Source organism: Musca domestica, unplaced genomic scaffold (assembly GCF_030504385.1).
Source record: "Musca domestica strain aabys unplaced genomic scaffold, Musca_domestica.polishedcontigs.V.1.1 4, whole genome shotgun sequence".
NCBI lineage: Eukaryota > Metazoa > Arthropoda > Insecta > Diptera > Muscidae > Musca > Musca domestica.
Window position 1 is genome coordinate 9462608 of NW_026712328.1, and position 27155 is coordinate 9489762.

The 27155-nt window shown below is 34.1% G+C and overlaps 1 protein-coding gene and 2 long non-coding RNA genes across 6 annotated transcripts in view; 2 read left to right on the forward strand and 1 right to left on the reverse strand.

Moving 5' to 3' along the window:
- LOC101896953 (hemicentin-1) overlaps positions 1-27155 on the reverse strand; it is a 1222160-nt gene that overhangs the window by 737911 nt on the left and 457094 nt on the right. The gene's annotated exons all lie outside the window — the stretch shown is intronic.
- On the forward strand, positions 4855-5963 carry LOC131804240 (uncharacterized). The gene is made up of 3 exons (XR_009343001.1): positions 4855-5138; positions 5217-5318; positions 5385-5963. It is a non-coding gene; the product is annotated as an uncharacterized LOC131804240 (long non-coding RNA).
- On the forward strand, positions 13222-13916 carry LOC131804241 (uncharacterized). The gene is made up of 3 exons (XR_009343002.1): positions 13222-13505; positions 13581-13682; positions 13749-13916. It is a non-coding gene; the product is annotated as an uncharacterized LOC131804241 (long non-coding RNA).

The following is a 27155-nucleotide window of genomic DNA, read 5'->3' on the forward strand; positions in this document are numbered from 1 at the left end:
TCCTCTTGACATTTTTCATAAAATAATATCGAAAGAATTTTGGTCTGCTAAGGCTTTTGTTAAAGAATATGTCGACAGAACAGATATTTTAGCTCATTCCCCACAGAGGCCAGCATCGATTTCAAAAAACTAAATAACTTCTTACTAATTTGTTTTCAAAATGTGCGGGGAATAAATACAAAGCTGTACCGATTATATATTGACAGTTTTGTCATCAATTCTTAACAGTGAAATCTTTTGTGATAAATACGAAATTTACAGAAAAATTCGATATTTCAAGAATTTTAGCTTGATTTTTCAACAAAATTATCTCAAATTTGGTTTAGAGACGCCGCGAAGTGTCACATCTGTGGCCAAAAAAGGTTAAAAGCAAGTGCCTTATAGTACAAATTTAATGATGAAAATTGATAGAAAACATATTATTTACAAAGGAATCTTAATTTTGGCACCGATACGTCAAGTAGCTTTTACTGTATGAGCATTTGAATCCAACTAGTTAATCGATATTAGGATTTTTTTTGTTTTGTTTTTTGTAAATACTGATCGAATGTTACTTACACGTACCGAGACATGTAATATTTCTTATGATATCTTGCGGAAATGGGTAAAAGTGACAAATCGGAATAGGCCCTAACCGACAAGGAGTAGAAATTGGTTTAAAAGATTGGTTCGGTACGGTGCATTTGATTTAGAATCTGTAACTTTGAAAATTATACTTATTCTACATAGTATTTAGAAAACTATTATTTTTATCTAGAAAGCTGATAAATCTACATTAAGATGTCGCTCACGTATATTGTCCATACGAAAATTTCAGTCAGAACCATCTCTAAATACCAAAAATGAAACAATTATGTTAAAAAATGTGGTTTAATCTCAAATATCGGGATGTAACGTTATATAGGGCTATACCATGGTACAATGATATCAAGGTAGGGCTATGATACCATATGATTTCAATTTTTTTTATTTTCTTGGCTTAATATGTCATCTTTATTTGTTTATGTATGTGTTTTCTTTGATGTTTGACATAATAAACCAATAATAAGTACTTGTACCAAAATTCATCCGATTCTGCTAACTCCTTCTATTTTTGGTCACCCTTGATATGAACTCGCGACATAGTGCGCCGTCTTCACTGGCAGATATATTTTCGTATAGCCCCCATATAACTGTGCCTCCAGATATTCGATGTTTTATGATTTTTTTTACACTTTTCACCGGAATTGCTTCAAATTTGGTGTTAAAAGTTCGTAATGGATACTACCTAATATGCCACGCCCACTTCTTCATATAACCCCCTTATATACCTTCAAATATTCGGTATTTATTCTAATGACTTGGTTCGGTAATTTTATGATTTGTTTGATATATCGATTATTTGTGTCACACTTTTCATCGGAATTGTTTTAAATGTATTATATGGTGTACTACCTCCCATAATGGGTACTACCTCCCATGACAGAACATTTGCCTAACTACTTCATACATTTACATTTTTCAAGTTTCTTCTAACTGGTGGAGGATATTTAAATTTCGGCCCAGAGGAACTTAGCTGCCTATTTACTTGTTTAATTATATTTTATCATATGATCGAACCCTGTAAAAGGATATCTCCTTCTAAATCCTCTAACAGGCATTTTCTTAAAATTTCGTAGTCTACATATACTTAACGGCAATGTCGTCATCCTCTATATCTGTGAATAAGCATCTTTCATACATATTCACCGATTTGCTTGACTTGGGATAATTTAAAGATTTTTTTTTTAACTGAATGCATTTTCTCGTTTCCTATAGGCCCTTTTATCTCTATATCCCGACATTTTGATTTTTTGCACATTTCTCAACAGAATTGCTAATACTTTGACATTTGGTTGGTTGGTTCTATGTGCTGTAGTATAACATTGCATATAAAATTTCATGTTTTCCTACAGTCCCATATATTCGTATCTTCGAATATTCGGTATTTTGACTATGCTATCCATATTTTCTATCAGATCTGCTTAAAGAAAGAAATTGTTTAGAATTGGGTTTTGTTGCATTATCTATATTGGTACACGTTTTCCTATGGCCCTATATATCGATACCTTCGAATATTCGGTATTATCACGATGTAAGCCACATTTTCTATGGGATTTGTTTAATATTCGATATTTATAATACGTAATGGGTTACACAAATAGGTACAGCAGAACAATTGGTATTGTGTCTAGGATGGTTGGTATTGAAAATTATACATAGGTCCACGTTTTACAGCCCCCATATAACGGTACCTTCCGATATTCGGCATTTTGATGATTTTTGCCACATTTTTTCACGGATTTATCTAAAAAATGGTATTTGTAGGTCATAATGGGTTGTAGCTCGTGTGACGGAACATTTCATATGTAGGTCTACATTCTGGGTTAGCCCCCATATAACGGTACCTCTCGACATTCGGTATTTTGATGATTTTTGCCACATTTTTCGCGGATTTGTTTAAAAATTGGTACTTTTATGTCACAATGGGTTGTAGCTCAGTTGCAAACATTAAATATTTAGTTCCACGTTTTCCTATAGCGCACATATAACGATACCCACCGAATTTCGGTATTTTGATAATCCTAGTCACATTTACTCACATAATTGTTTCATATTTTTTATTTTAGAAGATTTGATAAATGACAATCCTTGAAGAAGTCTACAGTGGTTCCCGTTTTGGTATGGCCCCATATAACGGCCTGATTCACTTTATGGTTCCTTGATAAGTTTAACTGCATTATCCAAATGATCTTACTGGTATATGAAGTTTAAAGTGAAACACACTTGAATTCAGATAGTTTTATATATTAGTGTTTTCTTTAATCCTAAGTTGGAGATTATTAAAAGTTCGGTCCAGACTAATTTCCCTATTCCGTTTTGAACTAGCTGTTGTTATTTTGTTTTTCTTTCCTTTTTGTCTTACTCTTTCTTTTATTTCATAAACAGAGTTGTCATTGTTCAATTTTAAGAAAGTTACGCGGCATTGATTATTAAGTCTATAGAATAAAATATTTTATTGCTGATTAAATACTGCTTCATAAATTCCAACATCTCAAAAATGTTCTGCTCATATGATAATTGTACCAATCCCACAGACTCCGATATGACAATTGAGTGTAGGTTGTGCCTCAAACGGTCACATGTTATTTGCACATGAATTGATGCAAAAATAGCAGATGCACTCAATTTAGGAAATAGAGGACTAAGGTGGTGTTTATTTCTTCTAAAATAAGTGAATTAGGTAGAGATATCTGGCATACTTATTTGAGCATTTCTCGTTTTAATTCAATATTTGACAAATTTCCTGTATTAGATGAGTTACTGTCTTCTCCACTTGTGTCTGAACTGAAGCGTAAACGGCATTCTAAGAAGTCGTCGGCTAGCCAGTCTCTTCAAATGCTCCAAATGCTTCAGTCAGCTTACCTCCGCCGGTTTCTACTAATTGCACTGTGGAAACTGGTGGAGCGAATTCGTATGCTGCTATTGTACGCCAAACCCAACTACCGTAGCAGATGTTGTCGTAGGTCTTACTAATCCTTCCTCTGCAGCTGGTATATCTACTCCAACTCTAAGGAGTTGTAAAACTTTAAGAGTTTCTTTGAACCCTACGAGCGAAGCAACTTCATCGACTCCCTCTCTTAGGAGAGGTTTTTTTTCTCAAAGTTTGCGCCAGACACTTGACTGAAGACAGTATTTATTATAGGAATCGAAGTTGAATATTTTTTGAAAAGTAACAAACTTCGTTCATCTTTTTCAGAAAGTAGATCGTTTTTTAAAATTGTTGTTCCTCTTGACATTTTTCATAAAATAATATCGAAAGAATTTTGGTCTGCTAAGGCTTTTGTTAAAGAATATGTCGACAGAACAGATATTTTAGCTTGATTCCCCACAGAGGCCAGCATCGATTTCAAAAAACTAAATAACTTCTTACTAATTTGTTTTCAAAATGTGCGGGGAATAAATACAAAGCTGTCCCGATTATATATTGACAGTTTTGTCATCAATTCTTAACAGTGAAATCTTTTGTGATAAATACGAAATTTACAGAAAAATTCGATATTTCAAGAGTTGTAGCTTGATTTTTCAACAAAATTATCTCAAATTTGGTTTAGAGACGCCGCGAAGTGTCACATCTGTGGCCAAAAAAGGTTAAAAGCAAGTGCCTTATAGTACAAATTTAATGATGAAAATTGATAGAAAACATATTATTTACAAAGGAATCTTAATTTTGGCACCGATACGTCAAGTAGCTTTTACTGTATGAGCATTTGAATCCAACTAGTTAATCGATATTAGGATTTTTTGTTTTGTATTTGTAAATACTGATCGAATGTTACTTACACGTACCGAGACATGTAATATTTCTTATGATATCTTGCGGAAATGGGTAAAAGTGACAAATCGGAATAGGCCCTAACCGACAAGGAGTAGAAATTGGTTTAAAAGATTGGTTCGGTACGGTGCATTTGATTTAGAATCTGTAACTTTGAAAATTATACTTATTCTACATAGTATTTAGAAAACTATTATTTTTATCTAGAAAGCTGATAAATCTACATTAAGATGTCGCTCACGTATATTGTCCATACGAAAATTTCAGTCAGAACCATCTCTAAATACCAAAAATGAAACAATTATGTTAAAAAATGTGGTTTAATCTCAAATATCGGGATGTAACGTTATATAGGGCTATACCATGGTACAATGATATCAAGGTTGTAGAGGCGCTTGCAACCTAGATCTAATATTTCCTTGCATTGGGAAAAAAAAAATTAATTTTTTTAAATATCTGTGGATATTTAACGGCCTTGTTGTGCGACCTCTGCAGGCGATTTTGTGTTAAAATGGAAAATATCTATCATCTAGTTGACGTTTTTCTACAGTTAAAATGGCTAAATATTTTCTTCGGCATATTGGAAAGAAGACATTTTTGCGAAATTTTTAGAAGCTTCATGCTATCAAAATTAAGAAAACTCTGCCATTTTGTCAACTGATAGTCCTACACTTAACACCTTTGCAACTCAGTGGATATTTTTCATTCGATTGTGAGCTTGTGAATTTTCAGTTTTTTCAATCATAATTTAGTGTTATAAGCTGATTATATTTAATATTTATCTGTGAGTATATCAATTGGAAGAATTTTTTTTTTTTTTGGTCAAAATCCAGATAGTTTTTAATATATTATTAACCTATAGGAATATCTTGAGATTGGTACATTTCCTGGTGGTTAAAATATACAATTTATTTCATCTTGATGTGATGTTTATTTCATTATTCCTCATCCAATAAATCGAAAGGTAATAATTTATTTGCTTCGTTCAATTTCATTCCGTTCCTAATCTCTCATTTAATTGATTTGTTAGATTTCTTGTCAAAATTTGTCTGGTATGCAGAGTAAAATAAATTGGGACAAAATATCACATTCTTATGCTTTGCTTTCAATCGCCGCTGTTGGTTTGCCTATTGCTCCTGTTTAACGATCAGTCTGTTGTTCGATCTATTGTTTAAAGTGTGTGAACAAGTAAACTGTCCGTCCAGCCGCACACGGGAGAAGAAGCGAGCAATAATAGCACAAAAAAAACTGAACAACACCTTGAAAGGAGGAAAGCCACCTGTTGCAGGATATTTATATTTCAATAATCCTCCCGTGTGTACAAAACACTTTAAATATTAACTTTTATAAAAATTTATAAAAAAATGAAGATTTTATAAAAGGAAAAAATCAGTAGCAAAATAAGCGGTAAGAATCTATCAAGTGGATGAGTTGTTAACATACCAGTTTTAAAATTTGTTGTTGTTTTTAAGAAGCAAAATTCTAAAAGAAACCGAGAATTCATGATGTGGTTAAAGTAAAATGATAAGTTAATTTATTTAAACTATTTTTGTTAAATTTGAGTGTTATTTCTATCTTCATCAGCATTGCCTAAAAATAATTTATTTATTTTTTTTGTAACCAATGTGTTAAAAAAAAAGAATATTGAAACATAATATTCCCGTTGAATGTGGCAAAGGAAGTCACTAAAGATATACACACAAGTGTTACATATTTATAATTGGAATTTGTCATAAATGATCATTATGATCATATATCGAACTATTTGGTATGTTAGTTTGCTGTTTGTAATGTTGATGTTGTTAAATTCTCCAATATTTATCAAACACAAAGTGTATGTTTGACTTCAAACCACGCAACATGTATGTTACACATCGAACCACACAACCTGTTTGTTAGGTATAACATAATGCAACGTGTATGCATACAACATTCCACTCTGTGCCGTCACCACATTATTTAAATATGAATGCTCACATCTGTTTATCTTTCTCTTAGTTTATAAAAACCAGTATTATAGCGGCTTGAGATGATCTCCGAGAAAGCGCTTTCAAAGAGGAATATCGAGAGTGTAAGCATGTAAGTCGTTGAACTTTTTCTTTATTTGTTTTGATTTTTATGGTGATAAAGAGAAATATGAAAGACTAACAATAACATTAGTGATCATATGTTTTCAATTATTGAATTTTTTTGTCTCTGATAATAATTTGAATTATAATTTAAATTGTTTTCTCTTTTTAAAATTAAATTGTGGTAAATGAAGCAGAATTTATTTTAATGAATTTCAGAAAAAATATTTATTTTTTTTGATATTACATTTTATTATTATGATCACTAATGGTATTAATTGAATTTTATTATTGTGAATCTATATTTAAATTTTTGGTGATGCGTTAAAAAAATGGTATATTCTGATATTATAAAATTTCAATGCCTATGGTGATGGAAAAAGGTTAACACTCAGGTTATAATTCATTATCTGATTTTAAATTTAATTTTTGATTTAATTTTAATTTATCAATAATTTAATTATTTCCAAACATATTCTTCAAACCTAATTTAAGAGCTGTTATTAGATATATTTTTCTTTATGTTTATTTTTCGATTAATTTCTCTTTTTTTATCGGTCAACCCGAATGATACTCTTTCTTGAATTTTTGAGCAATAAAATTATAATGATGTTTGAATAGATATTTAAAATCTATCTGTTTTAATTCCCCTTGTTGTAAGTAAAGTTTGTCGTAGTGATGTTTGGGTGTTGCAACCAAAGAACATTCTTATGGACATTTTGTTTGTTGCAACATGGTTGGGAGGGCAGTCGAGCGATACAACATCATATTGCTCGCAACATTCTGGTAGATCTTTGCTTCCGTTTCCTCTATTTTCTCTCCAATTTTCAGACTATGATGTTGCTAGCTTTTTCTTTTTCCAAACATTTTCCGTTTCCCTATCACTTTGTTCCTATTGATTATTCTCTCACATAGACAGAAGCACGCAATTACAAATAAATGTTTCTTGTAGTAAGATGGCATTGGGTACATGGTGGTTGATGGAATCCCCCCACCGACGAGCTATAAGGCCGGATCCCGTGCGTGCTTTGCCACCGATCATTACCTAGAATTTCAGCTGCCACCTTCAGATCCTTTGTTTGACAAGTAATATGCTACAGAAAAATGGCGCCCAGACGTGGAGCCCGAATATGAAATGATGTCTTGTAACACCTAGCGTTTGCTATATTTATTCGGTTCCAACTAATACTTTGTGTCTTTAATTGTTTTTCTATTTTTTCATCACGACTTCAGTTGTGATATTTTCTTAAAGAAACGTTGTTTAATTCATTGGAATTCATTCAAGGTCAAGTGGTTATCCTGAAGCGATGTTTTTGATGTTTCACTCCTCTTTACATGTTTGTACCTATTTATCAATCTTGGTGTTGTGTCGGAATACAAATTCATATTTTTTTCAGACTATATTTGTCCATATACGTAAGGGTTTGATAAATAGGTAAATCTTGTCAACCTTGTAAGATTTGCAGGACAATGGTATCTGTACCAAGGTATGAAAACTATTCTTCTATTCTAATATATCTACCAAATGTTGTTTTTGCTATGACGACTTTGCTTACTATTATAGGGATCAAACAGATAGAAATAAAATTGATTTTTGGTACTCCGAATTTCGTTATATTTATTATTTATTTTGTTCAAAAAAAAAAAGAAAATATATATTTCGAATTTACTTTTATATTTGAATATTCTCCAAAATTAGTAGAAGATTAAGCTGTTTGTTTTACATTTTTCTTCGTAAAATATCAAAAGAAAAATTGGAAAAGATTAGTTTGTTTTTGAGGAAAATCTTTATTAATTTATTTTTTGCAATATTGTGGTTTCTTGTTTCGAATAGGTTGTAATATTTAAAAATTTTTTTTTTAATTCTTTCATTTTTTCTGAACTACATACATTTGAAAACCATACCTACACCTACTTCTTCATAAGGTTTTTCTTTTCAAGTATAAACAAGACTACCAACCATTTCTGGAGTTTTGTATTTTAAAATTTCACGGTGTTTCTATTCCTAGACATTAAGGAAAAAGTAGTGGTTTTGTAGTGATATTGTTTTCACCTGTTTTGAATAAAATTTGATAATGTCGTTAGAACAAGGATGTGAGGATATTGAGGTGTCCACTGATCCGCCCACATGTGGAGCTTGTAGTTTAGTGGTCGCATCAAAGGCACAATATATAAGGACGAACTGTGGTCACAGTTTCCACAAGTCCTGTCTATCAAAGGCTGAAAAACTCAGGCCATATTGTCCTCTATGTAACTGTAGACTCTTGACCGAACCACCAACTCCGAGTTCCACAGGAGTAACTACCAGAGCGCAAGCTAAAACTTCTACAACTCATGTCAGGGCATCGGAAGATAATACAGCCTCTGTCCCAACATCTCTTACCACCCCTATTGGTCCTGAAAATTCTGTAACCGTTAGACCAAGTGAGTTACAGGACATTATATCTTCCATTGTTACTGCTCAACAAACACAATTATTTGCCAACTTGAGTGACCAGATATCGAGATTGGTTCAGACCAATATTGAGTCACGGTTTTCGAGGTTGAATGTAAATGGTCAATCCACCTCCCCAGCACCAGTTCAGCCATCTATACAGAGTACTTCACCACGACAAATGCACACCTTACCTGCTGTGGAAGAGCGAACATTTAGAGAAATGTTTGGAATTTCACTTAATAACTCGCAGAGCCAAAATCATGCCCAACTGAATGCAAGTAGATCAGGTCCTCATACTTCCAATAACTCTTCTTCTTCCGATTTGACCTCCAGACCTGATAAGGTGTTGCACATAATTTCCAATTGGAGAATCAAATTTTCTGGTAGCCTAAATAGTATATCAGTAGAAAATTTTATATATCGTATTGAAGCATTAACCTCACAAACACTTCAAGGCGATTTCGATCTATTATGCCGAAATGCCAGTTCTCTATTCGAAGGAAAAGCGGCGGACTGGTTCTGGCGGTATCATCGATCAGTTGATTCGGTTTGTTGGAATAGTTTATGTAAGGCTATGAGACAACAGTATAGCGACTCAAGGTCAGATGTAGACATCAGAGAGCTAATAAGAGATAGAAAGCAGAAGCAGGGTGAAAGCTTTGATAATTTTTACGAGTCGGTGGTAGAGCTGACAGATAGATTGAAGGAACCTCTTTCCGGTAGCTTATTGGTTGAAATACTTAGACGTAATTTATTGCCTGAAATACAGCATGAGATCCTCAACTTGAAGATTTCATCCTTGCAAGAATTGAGGGATGTTTGCAGACGAAGAGAATTCTTCATGCAAGATGTTCGACGAAAACATGGTTTAGGATTCTCTAAGCCTAATATGATATCCAAGCGAGTGTCCGAGTTAGATGAAGTTGTTTTAGATAATGAAGTAGAGTCGTTGACAGATTCAACTGATCAAATAGCGGCAATAGGTTTCATTTGTTGGAATTGTCGTCAATCCGGTCATCGTTACCAGGAATGTTTGGCCAATAGGACTGTGTTTTGCTACGGTTCTGGTACACCGGACACCTACAAGCCAAACTGCAAGAAGTGTAATCCAAAAAACTAGAATGGGATTGCACCAATGAGTGCAGTCAAGATGATAGAAAAGGATGCGGAATAAAAATATTGAATAGAGACATTCCAAACTGTACAAATATTTCCCTTCATAATTATAATGAAATGCCAAATAATTTATTAAATAGTGTCAAAAATAATTCATATATATTGAAACCATTGCATGTGCGCATAAAAGAGTATAAGGAAACTAGAGACAGAATATTCAATGAGGAACCTAAAATAAAACCATCTAGGTCAGCTGATAGGATTCGTGACTACTGGAGGAAAGTTAGGAGCTGTAAGAAAAGGTTTGTCTGTTCTGTCCTCGATAATACGTCTGATGTGAGGCCATACGCAGAGGTGATCCTCTTTGGAGAAAAAATGCTAGGTCTAATGGATACAGGGGCTTCTTTAAGTTGTGTTGGTTCGCGGGTAGCGAAGGACTATATAGATGCATGTAGGCCATATAAAAAGTTGAATTCTGTCGTAAGAACAGCCGATGGGAATAGTCAAGACGTTGTAGGATACGTCGATACAAAAATTTCGTTTAAGGGTCTTGAAAAAGATATATCCATTTTTATTATTCCTAGCCTTGATAGGGATTTGTATTTAGGTGTGGACTTTTGGAATTTGTTCGACCTCTTGCCTGCTGGACTTCTTACGGAAGATAACATATCCGATAATATGTCATGGGTATCTGAAATAGCTCCTCAAATACAATTAACCGATTTTCAAAGGCGACATCTGAACAAGGTTATTAGTATGTTTCCTTCTTTTTCCAAGCAAGGACTTGGGAGGACCCATGTTCTTCAACATTCAATCGATACTGGTACGGCTAAACCGGTTAAACAGAGGCACTTTCCTGTTTCTCCGGCAATTGAAAAGCTGATATATGCAGAACTAGACAGAATGTTAGAACTGGGTGTGATAGAGGAGTCGAACAGTGCCTGGTCCTCTCCAGTGGTCCTTCACAGGAAACCTGGCAAACATAGACTTTGCTTGGATAGTCGCAAGTTAAATTCTGTCACCGGTGGTGATGCCTATCCTCTCCCCCATATTGATGGTATACTGAGTAGGTTGCCTAAAGCCGAGTTTATTACCGCCTTAGATCTGAAGGATGCCTTTTGGCAGATTCCATTGGATCCGCAATCAAGAGAAAAGACAGCATTTACTGTTCCTGGGAGGCCGTTGTACCATTATACGGTCATGCCCTTTGGGCTCTGCAACGCCCTCAGACCATGTCCCGATTAATGGACAAGGTTATCCCACCGGCTCTCAGGACAGAAGTGTTCGTCTATCTCGATGATTTGCTGATCGTTTCGGACTCTTTCGAAAGGCATCTCGCGGTACTAAGGTTGGTTGCAGGCAAAATAAAAGAATCCGGTCTTACCATCAATGTGGAGAAGAGCAATTTTTGCGTGTCGGAGGTCAGGTATCTAGGCCATTTGGTTGGTGGCGGGGTCATAAGAACTGACCCTGAAAAAGTATCTGCTATAACGGACTTCCCGGTTCCTAAATCTGTCAAACAGGTACGTCGGTTTCTAGGAATGACGGGTTGGTACCGGAAATTCATTCGGGACTACGCATCTATTGCTACTCCTCTTTCTGATTTGACAAAAACAAAACGCAAGTTTATCTGGAATGATGACGCCCAGAATTCCTTTGAGGCTTTAAAGATCCATTTGAGCACCGCACCAGTACTACATAGCCCAGATTTCTCACAGCCGTTTTTTATACACTGTGACGCTAGTAGCACTGGTATAGGAGGTGTATTGGTCCAGAAGGATGCGGAGGGTGAAGAGTTTCCTATTGCCTTTATGTCAAAGAAACTCAATCAAGCCCAACGTAACTATTCGGTGACCGAACAAGAATGCTTAGCAGCAATGTTAAGCATTAACAAATTTAGAGCGTATGTGGAAGGACATGAGTTCACAGTGATCACTGATCATGCATCACTGAAGTGGCTCATGTCCCAAACAGACCTCAGCACGCGGTTAGCTCGATGGGCCTTGAAACTTCAGGGGTATAAATTCTCTATTCAGCATAGAAAAGGTAGCCAAAACGTAGTCCCCGATGCCCTTTCTAGGACCAACAGTGATGACTTGTCTGCATTAAGTGTTGAAGCTTTATCCGCTGATGATGTAGAAACCGATAATGGAATGTTTATTGATTTAGATTCTGCACATTTTCAATCTGTCAGCTATAAAGAGCTTTTAAGCAAGGTTAAGAAGTCATTGGATACAATGCCTGATTTGAAAATCATTGATGACTATATTTACAGACGGACTGAACATGCTTCAGGCGACCAAGTAAAGGATGATTTATCCTGGAAGTTATGGGTCCCGAAGGATATGGTACCAGAGTTGTTGAAAAGATCTCATGACGATTCCTTATCTTCACATGGGGGTAAATAAAACACTTTTCAAGTTGAGAAAATATTATTTCTGGCCAAATATGGTGATTGATGTCAGAAATTACATAAATAATTGTGACATTTGTAAATCGACTAAACACCCTAGCCAGCCCCTTAGGCCTCCACTTGGTAAGACTTCTGAAACCAGCAGATTTTTCCAGCAGATTTTTGACCAAAAAGATTGGGATCGAATGCTAAGCAATATCGGTTGCGCTTTGAGATCCACAGTTCATAGTGCTATAGGGACATCCCCTTACTATCTTACTTTTGGCCAAAATATGGTTACTAATGGCAAAACGTATAAACTTTTACGCCAGTTAGAACTGTTGGAAGATAGGACAGTGAATTTTGATAAAGATGATTCCCTTGCTATTGTCGGTAGTAGAGCCAAGGAACTGATGCGGAAACAATTTGATAGAAACCAAAGAACCTATAATCTCAGATCCAAGGAGGTATCATATGCGGAAGGCCAGGAAGTATTTCGAAGGAATTTCAGACAAAGTGACTTTGCCCGAGGTTATAATGCCAAGTTGGCTCCCACTTTTCTTAAAGCCAGGATACGTAAAAAAGTAGGAAATTGTAACTATGAACTTGAAGATCTACAGGGCAACTTCATAGGTGTATTCCACGCAAAGGATATACGCCAATAAAATGTGTTGCAAGCGATATCAGCTTTGGTGGCGATAGGTTTACCCCCCGAAATCTGATTTTGGTTGGGGGGTTTGTAGAGGCGCTTGCAACCTAGATCTAATATTTCCTTGCATTGGGAAAAAAAAATTAATTTTTTTAAATATCTGTGGATATTTAACGGCCTTGTTGTGCGACCTCTGCAGGCGATTTTGTGTTAAAATGGAAAATATCTATCATCTAGTTGACGTTTTTCTACAGTTAAAATGGCTAAATATTTTCTTCGGCATATTGGAAAGAAGACATTTTTGCGAAATTTTTAGAAGCTTCATGCTATCAAAATTAAGAAAACTCTGCCATTTTGTCAACTGATAGTCCTACACTTAACACCTTTGCAACTCAGTGGATATTTTTCATTCGATTGTGAGCTTGTGAATTTTCAGTTTTTTCAATCATAATTTAGTGTTATAAGCTGATTATATTTAATATTTATCTGTGAGTATATCAATTGGAAGAATTTTTTTTTTTGGTCAAAATCCAGATAGTTTTTAATATATTATTAACCTATAGGAATATCTTGAGATTGGTACATTTCCTGGTGGTTAAAATATACAATTTATTTCATCTTGATGTGATGTTTATTTCATTATTCCTCATCCAATAAATCGAAAGGTAATAATTTATTTGCTTCGTTCAATTTCATTCCGTTCCTAATCTCTCAGTTAATTGATTTGTTAGATTTCTTGTCAAAATTTGTCTGGTATGCAGAGTAAAATAAATTGGGACAAAATATCACATTCTTATGCTTTGCTTTCAATCGCCGCTGTTGGTTTGCCTATTGCTCCTGTTTAACGATCAGTCTGTTGTTCGATCTATTGTTTAAAGTGTGTGAACAAGTAAACTGTCCGTCCAGCCGGGAGAAGAAGCGAGCAATAATAGCACAAAAAAAACTGAACAACACCTTGAAAGGAGGAAAGCCACCTGTTGCAGGATATTTATATTTCAATAATCCTCCCGTGTGTACAAAACACTTTAAATATTAACTTTTATAAAAATTTATAAAAAAATGAAGATTTTATAAAAGGAAAAAATCAGTAGCAAAATAAGCGGTAAGAATCTATCAAGTGGATGAGTTGTTAACATACCAGTTTTAAAATTTGTTGTTGTTTTTAAGAAGCAAAATTCTAAAAGAAACCGAGAATTCATGATGTGGTTAAAGTAAAATGATAAGTTAATTTATTTAAACTATTTTTGTTAAATTTGAGTGTTATTTCTATCTTCATCAGCATTGCCTAAAAATAATTTATTTATTTTTTTTGTAACCAATGTGTTAAAAAAAAAGAATATTGAAACATAATATTCCCGTTGAATGTGGTAAAGGAAGTCACCAAAGATATACACACAAGTGTTACATATTTATAATTGGAATTTGTCATAAATGATCATTATGATCATATATCGAACTATTTGGTATGTTAGTTTGCTGTTTGTAATGTTGATGTTGTTAAATTCTCCAATATTTATCAAACACAACATGTATGTTTGACTTCAAACCACGCAACATGTATATTACACATCGAACCACACAACCTGTTTGTTAGGTATAACATAATGCAACGTGTATGCATACAACATTCCACTCTGTGCCGTCACCACATTATTTAAATATGAATGCTCACATCTGTTTATCTTTCTCTTAGTTTATAAAAACCAGTATTATAGCGGCTTGAGATGATCTCCGAGAAAGCGCTTTCAAAGAGGAATATCGAGAGTGTAAGCATGTAAGTAGTTGAACTTCTTCTTTATTTGTTTTGATTTTTATGGTGATAAAGAGAAATATGAAAGACTAACAATAACATTAGTGATCATATGTTTTCAATTATTGAATTTTTTGTCTCTGATAATAATTTGAATTATAATTTAAATTGTTTTCTCTTTTTAAAATTAAATTGTGGTAAATGAAGCAGAATTTATTTTAATGAATTTCAGAAAAAATATTTATTTTTTTTGATATTACATTTTATTATTATGATCACTAATGGTATTAATTGAATTTTATTATTGTGAATCTATATTTAAATTTTTGGTGATGCGTTAAAAAAATGGTATATTCTGATATTATAAAATTTCAATGCCTATGGTGATGGAAAAAGGTTAACACTCAGGTTATAATTCATTATCTGATTTTAAATTTAATTTTTGATTTAATTTTAATTTATCAATAATTTAATTATTTCCAAACATATTCTTCAAACCTAATTTAAGAGCTGTTATTAGATATATTTTTCTTTATGTTTATTTTTCGATTAATTTCTCTTTTTTTATCGGTCAACCCGAATGATACTCTTTCTTGAATTTTTGAGCAATAAAATTATAATGATGTTTGAATAGATATTTAAAATCTATCTGTTTTAATTCCCCTTGTTGTAAGTAAAGTTTGTCGTAGTGATGTTTGGGTGTTGCAACCAAAGAACATTCTTATGGACATTTTGTTTGTTGCAACATGGTTGGGAGGGCAGTCGAGCGATACAACATCATATTGCTCGCAACATTCTGGTAGATCTTTGCTTCCGTTTCCTCTATTTTCTCTCCAATTTTCAGACTATGATGTTGCTAGCTTTTTCTTTTTCCAAACATTTTTTGTTTCCCTATCACTTTGTTCCTATTGATTATTCTCTCACATAGACAGAAGCACGCAATTACAAATAAATGTTTCTTGTAGTAAGATGGCATTGGGTACATGGTGGTTGATGGAATCCCCCCACCGACGAGCTATAAGGCCGGATCCCGTGCGTGCTTTGCCACCGATCATTACCTAGAATTTCAGCTGCCACCTTCAGATCCTTTGTTTGACAAGTAATATGCTACAAGGTAGGGCTATGATACCATATGATTTCAATTTTTTTATTTTCTTGGCTTAATATGTCATCTTTATTTGTTTATGTATGTGTTTTCTTTGATGTTTGACATAATAAACCAATAATAAGTACTTGTACCAAAATTCATCCGCTTCTGCTAACTCCTTCTATTTTTGGTCACCCTTGATATGAACTCGCGACATAGTGCGCCGTCTTCACTGGCAGATATATTTTCGTATAGCCCTCATATAACTGTACCTCCAGATATTCGATGTTTTATGATTTTTTTACACTTTTCACCGGAATTGCTTCAAATTTGGTGTTAAGAGTTCTTAATGGATACTACCTAATATGTCACGCCCACAAACACGCCCATTTCTTCATATAGCCCCCTTATATACCTTCAAATATTCGGTATTTATTCTAATGACTTGGTTCGGTAATTTTATGATTTGTTTGGTATATCGATTATTTGTGTCACACTTTTCATCGGAATTGTTTTAAATGTGTTATATGGTGTATGTAATGGGTACTACCTCCCATGACAGAACATTTGCCTAACTACTTCATACATTTACATTTTTCAAGTTTCTTCTAACTGGTGGAGGATATTTAAATTTCGGCCCAGAGGAACTTAGCTGCCTATTTACTTGTTTAATTATATTTTATCATATGATCGAACCCTGTAAAAGGATATCTCCTTCTAAATCCTCTAACAGGCATTTTCTTAAAATTTCGTAGTCTACATATACTTAACGGCAATGTCGTCATCCTCTATATCTGTGAATAAGCATCTTTCATACATATTCACCGATTTGCTTGACTTGGGATAATTTAAAGATTTTTTTTAACTGAGTGCATTTTCTCGTTTCCTATAGGCCCTTTTATCTCTATATCCCGACATTTTGATTTTTTGCACATTTCTCAAAAGAATTGCTAATACTTTGACATTTGGTTGGTTGGTTCTATGTGCTGTAGTATAACATTGCATATAAAATTTCATGTTTTCCTACAGTCCCATATATTCCTATCTTCGAATATTCGGTATTTTGACTATGCTATCCATATTTTCTATCAGATCTGCTTAAAGAAAGAAATTGTTTAGAATTGGGTTTTGTTGCATTATCTATATTGGTACACGTTTTCCTATGGCCCTATATATCGATACCTTCGAATATTCGGTATTATCACGATGTAAGCCACATTTTCTATGGGATTTGTTTAATATTCGATATTTATAATACGTAATGGGTTGCACAAATAGGTACAGCAGAACAATTGGTATTGTGTCTAGGATGGTTGGTATTGAAAATTATACATAGGTCCACGTTTTACAGCCCCCATATAACGGTACCTTCCGATATTCGGCATTTTGATGATTTTTGCCACATTTTTTCACGGATTTATCTAAAAAATGGTATTTGTAGGTCATAATGGGTTGTAGCTCGTGTGACGGAACATTTCATATGTAGGTCTACATTCTGGGTTAGCCCCCATATAACGGTACCTCTCGACATTCGGTATTTTGATGATTTTTGCCACATTTTTCGCGGATTTGTTTAAAAATTGGTACTTTTATGTCACAATGGGTTGTAGCTCAGTTGCAAACATTAAATATTTAGTTCCACGTTTTCCTATAGCGCACATATAACGATACCCACCGAATTTCGGTATTTTGATAATCCTAGTCACATTTACTCACATAATTGTTTCATATTTTTCATTTTAGAAGATTTGATAAATGACAATCCTTGCAGTATACAATTGTCTACAGTGGTTCCCGTTTTGGTATGGCCCCATATAACGGCCTGATTCACTTTATGGTTCCTTGATAAGTTTAACTGCATTATCCAAATGATCTTACTGGTATATGAAGTTTAAAGTGAAACACACTTGAATTCAGGTAGTTTTATATATAAGTGTTTTCTTTAATCCTAAGTTGGAGATTATTAAAAGTTCGGTCCAGACTAATGTCCCTATTCCGTTTTGAACTAGCTGTTGTTATTTTGTTTTTCTTTCCTTTTTGTCTTACTCTTTCTTTTATTTCATAAACAGAGTTGTCATTGTTCAATTTTAAGAAAGTTACGCGGCATTGATTATTAAGTCTATAGAATAAAATATTTTATTGCTGATTAAATACTGCTTCATAAATTCCAACATCTCAAAAATGTTCTGCTCATATGATAATTGTACCAATCCCACAGACTCCGATATGACAATTGAGTGTAAGTTGTGCCTCAAACGGTCACATGTTATTTGCACATGAATTGATGCAAAAATAGCAGATGCACTCAATTTAGGAAATAGCAGACTAAGGTGGTGTTTATTTCTTCTAAAATAAGTGAATTAGGTAGAGATATCTGGCATACTTATTTGAGCATTTCTCGTCAAATATTGACAAATTTCCTGTATTAGATGAGTTACTGTCTTCTCCACTTGTGTCTGAACTGAAGCGTAAACGGCATTCTAAGAAGTCGTCGGCTAAGCCAGTGGCTTCAAATGCTCCAAATGCTTCAGTCAGCTTACCTCCGCCGGTTTCTACTAATTGCACTGTGGAAACTGGTGGAGCGAATTCGTATGCTGCTATTGTACGCCAAACCCAACTACCGTAGCAGATGTTGTCGTAGGTCTTACTAATCCTTCCTCTGCAGCTAGTATATCTACTCCAACTCTAAGGAGTTGTAAAACTTTAAAAGTTTCTTTGAACCCTACGAGCGAAGCAACTTCATCGACTCCCTCTCTTAGGAGAGGTTTTTGTCTCAAAGTTTGCTCCAGACACTTTGACTGAAGACATTATTTATTATAGGAATCGAAGTTGAATATTTTTTGAAAAGTAACAAACTTCGTTCATCTTTTTCAGAAAGTAGATCGTTTTTTAAAATTGTTGTTCCTCTTGGCATTTTTCATAAAATAATATCGAAAGAATTTTGGTCTGCTAAGGCTTTTTTTAAAGAATATGTCGACAGAACAGATATTTTAGCTCATTCCCCACAGAGGCCAGCATAAATAAATACAAATACATACAAAGCTGTACCGATTATATATTGACAGTTTTGTCATCAATTCTTAACAGTGAAATCTTTTGTGATAAATACGAAATTTACAGAAAAAATTGTTCTTTTAGAAAAGGTGGTGGTGTTCTAATAAGGTTGAACTAACAAATTTTGATGACATAGAGTTTGTTGGAATTTATATTGAATTGGGCAAATCCAAATTATTTGTTCGTGTATACCTCCATAAGCGGATTCAGATATATATGACGGTCATATATCTGAATCCGCAATACAGCAATTCGTTCTGTATCAAGAAAAATGAATGGCAATGACAGTGCTTAAGTTCTTGGTGACTTCAATATGCCTTCGGTTTCTTGTCTTAAATTTCCGGGCTCCGAAGACCTACATCTAACGCGAACACTAATCAACACCCATTTGAAGTTGTTAGTTCTTTTTCCGATCTCAATCATTATCAATTAAATAATATAACTAATGCTTATAATAAAATACAAGATCTTGCACATGTTAACACCGCGCAATATTTCGATTTATTTAGAATCTCACCAGGATCGATTTCCGAAGATAATCATCACCCCCTTGCTACGTCTTATAGCAACTCATTGAATCGCACAAATTCTGATGATTCAAAACCCCTAAAACTTTTCTAAACTATAAAAAACGAATTTAAATTAAATTCACTACTGCCTTCAGTAAATTGGGTCTTCCTATGTACTTCCAAAAATTGTACTGAATATGAACTTGGCATTGAGATATTTATGAAACTTTAAATAAATATATAATAAAATATGTCCCTAAAATTCAGAAAATTAGTTCAAATAAGTCTACATGGACAATATTTGAGTTGATGAGGTTGAAGAATCATGTATATATTCTGATGGCTTGCGCAGTTTAAAACCAATTAAGAGCAGACCCTGATGGTGTTCCTGGCATTATACTAAAATTTTGTTATACCACCTGAGCTACCCCATTAACACTATTGTTTAATAAGTCTTTAAAATTTACCTCCCCTCCCCCTAAGAAAACATTCTTAGTTCCATTACATGGTAGGTAGTTTATTAGACGCATCCAATTATAGGGGAATTGCAAAATTAAGTGCAAATCCAAAGCTATTCGAAAAATTAATAACTGATATAATTTCACATAAAGTTGAGCCTATCTTATGTCCTTACCAACAAGATTTTCGGACGAGGTTGTCGGCTATCTTTTCACGATCTACTCCTTTATCAAATTTTAACGCCCGTCAAATCCTTTGTTGATCTTGGACCCCTAATGGATCCTAAATTATCTTTTAGTAATCATATTATGTTAATGTTTAATAAAGTTAACGGTGTTTTAGGATTCAAAAAACGGTGAGGTAAAGAATTCGCTGGTCCGTATGTTACCAAGCAATTATTGTATCACTTGTTCAACCACCGATACTGCGGGCCAGGATTACCTTCAGGCGAGTGCGGAAATGGGTAAAAGTGACAAATCGGAATAGGCCCTAACCGGCAAGGAGTAGAAATTGGTTTAAAAGATTGGTTCGGTACGATGCATTTGATTTAGAATCTGTAACTTTGAAAATTATACATTTTCTACATAACATTTAGAAAATTATTATTTTTATCTAGAAAGCTGATAAATCTACATTAAGATGTCGCTCACGTATATTGCCCATACGAAAATCAGTCAGAGCCATCTCTAAATACCAAATATGAAACAATTATGTTAAAAAAAGTGGTTTAATCTCAAATATCGGGATGTAACGTTATATAGGACTATACAACAACCTGGACCTACCTTCCTAGTATATGATGTTTGACATAATAAACCAATAATAAGTACTTGTACCGAAATTCATCCGATTCTGCTAACTCCTTCTATTTTTGGTCACCCTTGATATGAACTCGCGACATAGTGCGCCGTCTTCACTGGCAGATATATTTTCGTATAGCCCTCATATAACTGTACCTCCAGATATTCGATGTTTTATGATTTTTTTACACTTTTCACCGGAATTGCTTCAAATTTGGTGTTAAGAGTTCTTAATGGATACTACCTAATATGTCACGCCCACAAACACGCCCATTTCTTCATATAGCCCCCTTATATACCTTCAAATATTCGGTATTTATTCTAATGACTTGGTTCGGTAATTTTATGATTTGTTTGGTATATAGATTATTTGTGTCACACTTTTCATCGGAATTGTTTTAAATGTGTTATATGGTGTATGTAATGGGTACTACCTCCCATGACAGAACATTTGCCTAACTACTTCATACATTTACATTTTTCAAGTTTCTTCTAACTGGTGGAGGATATTTAAATTTCGGCCCAGAGGAACTTAGCTGCCTATTTACTTGTTTAATTATATTTTATCATATGATCGAACCCTGTAAAAGGATATCTCCTTCTAAATCCTCTAACAGGCATTTTCTTAAAATTTCGTAGTCTACATATACTTAACGGCAATGTCGTCATCCTCTATATCTGTGAATAAGCATCTTTCATACATATTCACCGATTTGCTTGACTTGGGATAATTTAAAGATTTTTTTTAACTGAGTGCATTTTCTCGTTTCCTATAGGCCCTTTTATCTCTATATCCCGACATTTTGATTTTTTGCACATTTCTCAAAAGAATTGCTAATACTTTGACATTTGGTTGGTTGGTTCTATGTGCTGTAGTATAACATTGCATATAAAATTTCATGTTTTCCTACAGTCCCATATATTCGTATCTTCGAATATTCGGTATTTTGACTATGCTATCCATATTTTCTATCAGATCTGCTTAAAGAAAGAAATTGTTTAGAATTGGGTTTTGTTGCATTATCTATATTGGTACACGTTTTCCTATGGCCCTATATATCGATACCTTCGAATATTCGGTATTATCACGATGTAAGCCACATTTTCTATGGGATTTGTTTAATATTCGATATTTATAATACGTAATGGGTTGCACAAATAGGTACAGCAGAACAATTGGTATTGTGTCTAGGATGGTTGGTATTGAAAATTATACATAGGTCCACGTTTTACAGCCCCCATATAACGGTACCTTCCGATATTCGGCATTTTGATGATTTTTGCCACATTTTTTCACGGATTTATCTAAAAAATGGTATTTGTAGGTCATAATGGGTTGTAGCTCGTGTGACGGAACATTTCATATGTAGGTCTACATTCTGGGTTAGCCCCCATATAACGGTACCTCTCGACATTCGGTATTTTGATGATTTTTGCCACATTTTTCGCGGATTTGTTTAAAAATTGGTACTTTTATGTCACAATGGGTTGTAGCTCAGTTGCAAACATTAAATATTTAGTTCCACGTTTTCCTATAGCGCACATATAACGATACCCACCGAATTTCGGTATTTTGATAATCCTAGTCACATTTACTCACATAATTGTTTCATATTTTTCATTTTAGAAGATTTGATAAATGACAATCCTTGCAGTATACAATTGTCTACAGTGGTTCCCGTTTTGGTATGGCCCCATATAACGGCCTGATTCACTTTATGGTTCCTTGATAAGTTTAACTACATTATCCAAATGATCTTACTGGTATATGAAGTTTAAAGTGAAACACACTTGAATTCAGGTAGTTTTATATATAAGTGTTTTCTTTAATCCTAAGTTGGAGATTATTAAAAGTTCGGTCCAGACTAATGTCCCTATTCCGTTTTGAACTAGCTGTTGTTATTTTGTTTTTCTTTCCTTTTTGTCTTACTCTTTCTTTTATTTCATAAACAGAGTTGTCATTGTTCAATTTTAAGAAAGTTACGCGGCATTGATTATTAAGTCTATAGAATAAAATATTTTATTGCTGATTAAATACTGCTTCATAAATTCCAACATCTCAAAAATGTTCTGCTCATATGATAATTGTACCAATCCCACAGACTCCGATATGACAATTGAGTGTAAGTTGTGCCTCAAACGGTCACATGTTATTTGCACATGAATTGATGCAAAAATAGCAGATGCACTCAATTTAGGAAATAGCGGACTAAGGTGGTGTTTATTTCTTCTAAAATAAGTGAATTAGGTAGAGATATCTGGCATACTTATTTGAGCATTTCTCGTCAAATATTGACAAATTTCCTGTATTAGATGAGTTACTGTCTTCTCCACTTGTGTCTGAACTGAAGCGTAAACGGCATTCTAAGAAGTCGTCGGCTAAGCCAGTGGCTTCAAATGCTCCAAATGCTTCAGTCAGCTTACCTCCGCCGGTTTCTACTAATTGCACTGTGGAAACTGGTGGAGCGAATTCGTATGCTGCTATTGTACGCCAAACCCAACTACCGTAGCAGATGTTGTCGTAGGTCTTACTAATCCTTCCTCTGCAGCTAGTATATCTACTCCAACTCTAAGGAGTTGTAAAACTTTAAAAGTTTCTTTGAACCCTACGAGCGAAGCAACTTCATCGACTCCCTCTCTTAGGAGAGGTTTTTGTCTCAAAGTTTGCTCCAGACACTTTGACTGAAGACATTATTTATTATAGGAATCGAAGTTGAATATTTTTTGAAAAGTAACAAACTTCGTTCATCTTTTTCAGAAAGTAGATCGTTTTTTAAAATTGTTGTTCCTCTTGGCATTTTTCATAAAATAATATCGAAAGAATTTTGGTCTGCTAAGGCTTTTTTTAAAGAATATGTCGACAGAACAGATATTTTAGCTCATTCCCCACAGAGGCCAGCATAAATAAATACAAATACATACAAAGCTGTACCGATTATATATTGACAGTTTTGTCATCAATTCTTAACAGTGAAATCTTTTGTGATAAATACGAAATTTACAGAAAAAATTGTTCTTTTAGAAAAGGTGGTGGTGTTCTAATAAGGTTGAACTAACAAATTTTGATGACATAGAGTTTGTTGGAATTTATATTGAATTGGGCAAATCCAAATTATTTGTTCGTGTATACCTCCATAAGCGGATTCAGATATATGACCGTCATTTAACAGCAATTCGTTCTGTATCAAGAAAAATGAATGGCAATGACAGTGCTTAAGTTCTTGGTGACTTCAATATGCCTTCGGTTTCTTGTCTTAAATTTCCGGGCTCCGAAGACCTACATCTAACGCGAACACTAATCAACACCCATTTGAAGTTGTTAGTTCTTTTTCCGATCTCAATCATTATCAATTAAATAATATAACTAATGCTTATAATAAAATACAAGATCTTGCACATGTTAACACCGCGCAATATTTCGATTTATTTAGAATCTCACCAGGATCGATTCCCGAAGATAATCATCACCCCCTTGCTACGTCTTATAGCAACTCATTGAATCGCACAAATTCTGATGATTCAAAACCCCTAAAACTTTTCTAAACTATAAAAAACGAATTTAAATTAAATTCACTACTGCCTTCAGTAAATTGGGTCTTCCTATGTACTTCCAAAAATTGTACTGAATATGAACTTGGCATTGAGATATTTATGAAACTTTAAATAAATATATAATAAAATATGTCCCTAAAATTCAGAAAATTAGTTCAAATAAGTCTACATGGACAATATTTGAGTTGATGAGGTTGAAGAATCATGTATATATTCTGATGGCTTGCGCAGTTTAAAACCAATTAAGAGCAGACCCTGGTGGTGTTCCTGGCATTATACTAAAATTTTGTTATACCACCTGAGCTACCCCATTAACACTATTGTTTAATAAGTCTTTAAAATTTACCTCCCCTCCCCCTAAGAAAACATTCTTAGTTCCATTACATGGTAGGTAGTTTATTAGACGCATCCAATTATAGGGGAATTGCAAAATTAAGTGCAAATCCAAAGCTATTCGAAAAATTAATAACTGATATAATTTCACATAAAGTTGAGCCTATCTTATGTCCTTACCAACAAGATTTTCGGACGAGGTTGTCGGCTATCTTTTCACGATCTACTCCTTTATCAAATTTTAACGCCCGTCAAATCCTTTGTTGATCTTGGACCCCTAATGGATCCTAAATTATCTTTTAGTAATCATATTATGTTAATGTTTAATAAAGTTAACGGTGTTTTAGGATTCAAAAAACGGTGAGGTAAAGAATTCGCTGGTCCGTATGTTACCAAGCAATTATTGTATCACTTGTTCAACCACCGATACTGCGGGCCAGGATTACCTTCAGGCGAGTGCGGAAATGGGTAAAAGTGACAAATCGGAATAGGCCCTAACCGGCAAGGAGTAGAAATTGGTTTAAAAGATTGGTTCGGTACGATGCATTTGATTTAGAATCTGTAACTTTGAAAATTATACATTTTCTACATAACATTTAGAAAATTATTATTTTTATCTAGAAAGCTGATAAATCTACATTAAGATGTCGCTCACGTATATTGCCCATACGAAAATCAGTCAGAGCCATCTCTAAATACCAAATATGAAACAATTATGTTAAAAAAAGTGGTTTAATCTCAAATATCGGGATGTAACGTTATAAAGGACTATACAACAACCTGGACCTACCTTCCTAGTATATGATGTTTGACATAATAAACCAATAATAAGTACTTGTACCGAAATTCATCCGATTCTGCTAACTCCTTCTATTTTTGGTCACCCTTGATATGAACTCGCGACATAGTGCGCCGTCTTCACTGGCAGATATATTTTCGTATAGCCCTCATATAACTGTACCTCCAGATATTCGATGTTTTATGATTTTTTTACACTTTTCACCGGAATTGCTTCAAATTTGGTGTTAAGAGTTCTTAATGGATACTACCTAATATGTCACGCCCACAAACACGCCCATTTCTTCATATAGCCCCCTTATATACCTTCAAATATTCGGTATTTATTCTAATGACTTGGTTCGGTAATTTTATGATTTGTTTGGTATATCGATTATTTGTGTCACACTTTTCATCGGAATTGTTTTAAATGTGTTATATGGTGTATGTAATGGGTACTACCTCCCATGACAGAACATTTGCCTAACTACTTCATACATTTACATTTTTCAAGTTTCTTCTAACTGGTGGAGGATATTTAAATTTCGGCCCAGAGGAACTTAGCTGCCTATTTACTTGTTTAATTATATTTTATCATATGATCGAACCCTGTAAAAGGATATCTCCTTCTAAATCCTCTAACAGGCATTTTCTTAAAATTTCGTAGTCTACATATACTTAACGGCAATGTCGTCATCCTCTATATCTGTGAATAAGCATCTTTCATACATATTCACCGATTTGCTTGACTTGGGATAATTTAAAGATTTTTTTTAACTGAGTGCATTTTCTCGTTTCCTATAGGCCCTTTTATCTCTATATCCCGACATTTTGATTTTTTGCACATTTCTCAAAAGAATTGCTAATACTTTGACATTTGGTTGGTTGGTTCTATGTGCTGTAGTATAACATTGCATATAAAATTTCATGTTTTCCTACAGTCCCATATATTCGTATCTTCGAATATTCGGTATTTTGACTATGCTATCCATATTTTCTATCAGATCTGCTTAAAGAAAGAAATTGTTTAGAATTGGGTTTTGTTGCATTATCTATATTGGTACACGTTTTCCTATGGCCCTATATATCGATACCTTCGAATATTCGGTATTATCACGATGTAAGCCACATTTTCTATGGGATTTGTTTAATATTCGATATTTATAATACGTAATGGGTTGCACAAATAGGTACAGCAGAACAATTGGTATTGTGTTTAGGATGGTTGGTATTGAAAATTATACATAGGTCCACGTTTTACAGCCCCCATATAACGGTACCTTCCGATATTCGGCATTTTGATGATTTTTGCCACATTTTTTCACGGATTTATCTAAAAAATGGTATTTGTAGGTCATAATGGGTTGTAGCTCGTGTGACGGAACATTTCATATGTAGGTCTACATTCTGGGTTAGCCCCCATATAACGGTACCTCTCGACATTCGGTATTTTGATGATTTTTGCCACATTTTTCGCGGATTTGTTTAAAAATTGGTACTTTTATGTCACAATGGGTTGTAGCTCAGTTGCAAACATTAAATATTTAGTTCCACGTTTTCCTATAGCGCACATATAACGATACCCACCGAATTTCGGTATTTTGATAATCCTAGTCACATTTACTCACATAATTTTTTCATATTTTTCATTTTAGAAGATTTGATAAATGACAATCCTTGCAGTATACAATTGTCTACAGTGGTTCCCGTTTTGGTATGGCCCCATATAACGGCCTGATTCACTTTATGGTTCCTTGATAAGTTTAACTGCATTATCCAAATGATCTTACTGGTATATGAAGTTTAAAGTGAAACAC